Here is a 2,984-nt window from a genome sequence, read left to right on the forward strand (position 1 = left end):
TACTGGTTTACTTTTAGTTTATTGGTTTAAAAATGTGTGTTTTGGGTTTTTGTTTTGAAAGGACGAGCGCTAACGTATGTACACATGTACATTTTGTGTGTGTATGAGAGAGAGAGAGAGAGAGAGAGAGAGAACGAGAACCTTGAGCCAACTGATTCTGCTAGAATGGCTGGCCAGACAATTTAAGATCCTCCAGTCTCTGTCTCCAAACTCTGGGGTTGCAGGGGTATAAACAGAGTTTCTGTCCCACCCGGTCCTGCAGCCCCAAACACACAGGGGCTTATAACAGTTATAAACTGTTTGGCCCTATTAGATCAGGCTTATTAACTAACTCTTACAACTTAAATTAACCCATAATTCTTGTCTGTGTGTATCCACGTGGCTTGGTACCTTTCCTTGGGCATTCTCATCTTGTTTCCTCTGTCTGGTGACTGACCTTGCCTTTCCTCTTCCCAGAATTCTCCTAGTCTTTTCACCCTGCCTATACTTCCTGCCTGGCTATTAGCCAATCAGCATTTTATTAAGCCAATATGAGTGACAAATCTTTACCGTGTACAAGAGCATCTCCCACAGAAGAGGGGGCACTTAGCTGCCCCAGCTGCCTGTGTGGTGCTGGGATCTGAGGTCGGCCCTCATGCTTTTTCCGTTGTGCTGTTTTCCAAGCACCAGAGCTGGGGGAGGGCATGTAGTATTTTTCTGAGTGTGTGTGTGTCTGCCGTTGTCAGTTTATGTGCACCCACAGGCCAGAGGGTGTTAGATCCCCGGGAACTTAAGTTCCACTTGGCTGTAAGGCACCTGATATGGATAAGGGAACCTCTGTAAGAGCTCTTAACATCTGAGCCAGCGTCCCAGCCTCCAGAGCTAACTTTTTACTTAAGGAGAAAGGGTTATTGCACGGATTAAATAGCTCACAGAACATCTGTAGAGCTTCTGGGGGCTGCAGGCTGGGACCCTGCTGAGATCCTACCATCCTGCCCTCCCCATACAGGGCTGCTGTGCCATCACTGGGAAGCTGGGGTCCCAGGACAAGCCTGGTGAGAGGGAAAGTCAGTCACCCTTCTCTGCCTCACCCCTCGGATCCAAAGGGGAAAGGACTTGGGTTCACACTGTAACAGCTGCTAGCCAAGGGTCACATGCTCCCTGTAGCTGCAAAATGCGTTCATTTTGGACAGTGATTCTGTGGGTCATGACCCCGTAAATATTTACGTAACAATTCATAACAGTAGCAAAATTACAGTTGTGAAGTAGCAATAAAAATAATTTTATAGCTGGGGTCAGCACAACTTGAACTGTGTTAAAAGGGTCGCAGCATTAGGGAGGCTGAGGACCACTGAGTTTAGGGCATGAAAATGAATGTAAAGTCTGAGTCTTGTGTTGAGGGCTGTGTAGCCCTAATGCTCGTCTTTCTAACTCAATTTATCCATAGTGATGAAAAAACCTGAGTTAAGATTAAGCAGCGATCCACCGCCTGCAGCTCAGGTGGGTGCTAGCCACCCACAGACCACCCTTGAAGGTCCACGTTGGTGGGAAGACATCCATGTGGCACTGGGCAGGTGGATCCCATTCTGATGAACAAATACATGGGGGAGAAATGGGGGAGAAAGAAAGGGGGGGGTCATGCACTGTGGAAAGAGGCCAAAAGGAAGAAATGAAGACAGGAGTGGGCTGATGGCTTGCCATCAGTGGCTTGCCACCTGGGGCCATCGGGATGTCCAGGCCCAAGCTGCCAAGGGCCATGACTAGGTCTGTGGTATGGTTGCAGCTGGGGTCTGTGTTGATGTCTGTGGCCTCTGTCACCTCAGCGGCCATAGGAACCGTGTGAGATGAAATCAAAGCACCATGTTGAGTTGGCCCTGCCTTTTGCTGGCCCTGGGAAAACTGGCCTTGCTTCTTGCTAGACACTGTAGCAGGCAAGGGAGAACTGACCCTGATGGCTTGGGAGTAGGGGAGCTGGCTCTGCCCTGCCACCTGAGGCAGGTGGCCCCAGTGGCCAGGACTGACCAGCTCAGCTACCACCCAGGCCACAGTAGGGCCTTGTGTTGGCTCACCCTGATATCTGCCCATCTAGACCCGCTGGAGCTTGTGGGTGAATAGTCTCTGTGACTTGCAGCAGTCGCAGGACATCAGTGAGAATCCAGTGACGGTGTGCCAGAAACCGGAGGCCCTGAACCAGGCCAATGACTCATTGCCATCAACATTTGCTAGTAAAACTGATTGGATAAGACATACACCTCCCAATGCCACCAGGACGAATAAAGAGGTGCTGGAAAGATGGAGGATAGAAGAGGGTTTTCTGTTTTGTTTACTTGCTTTGTTTTGTTTTGCTTTTTTCTTAATTTTTTTGAGGGGGGCACTGTAGGGGTGGGGATGGCAGGATATGGGAGGACTGGAAGGTGAGTGGAATTAGGGTGCATGCTGTGAAGTTCACAAGGAATCAATAAAGAAATTATGTTAGAAAAGATTAAGCAGGTGCGCATCCCCGTTGGATACTTATTTAACTTTTCAGTTCTGGTTGGTCTGGAAGTGTTTACTTTCTTGTTAATCTCAACTAACTGAAGCCACAATTCCAGCCATTCAGCATTACCATGATTGTGAATAAAATTGTGTTGGCAGAAATCTAAATTAGTATAAATTATACTAACAGTATGGTTTTGAACAACCATTAAGGGATTGTGCATTTTGTTTGCCTTTTGCTTTTTTGAGACAGGGTCTTACTTTTTAGACCTGGCTGACCTGGAACTTACTAGGTAGACCAATTGGCCTTAAGCTTCTAGAGATGTACCTGCCTCGGCCTCCTAAGTGCTGGTATTAAAGATGTTTACCACCATGCCCAGTATGGTGTGTGCTTTTTCGTTTGCTTGGTTTTGGTTTTGAAATGACTCTGTTGGGACTAATGAGTTCTGGCCTTCACTGCTCTTCCCTCCTAGAAGCTTCTAATTAAAGTTACTAGAAACTGTGCCTAGTTTAGAGGATCAGAGGACAGG

This window comes from Myodes glareolus, chromosome 16 (assembly GCF_982192425.1).
Source record: "Myodes glareolus chromosome 16, mMyoGla1.1, whole genome shotgun sequence".
Classification (NCBI taxonomy): Eukaryota; Metazoa; Chordata; class Mammalia; order Rodentia; family Cricetidae; genus Myodes; species Myodes glareolus.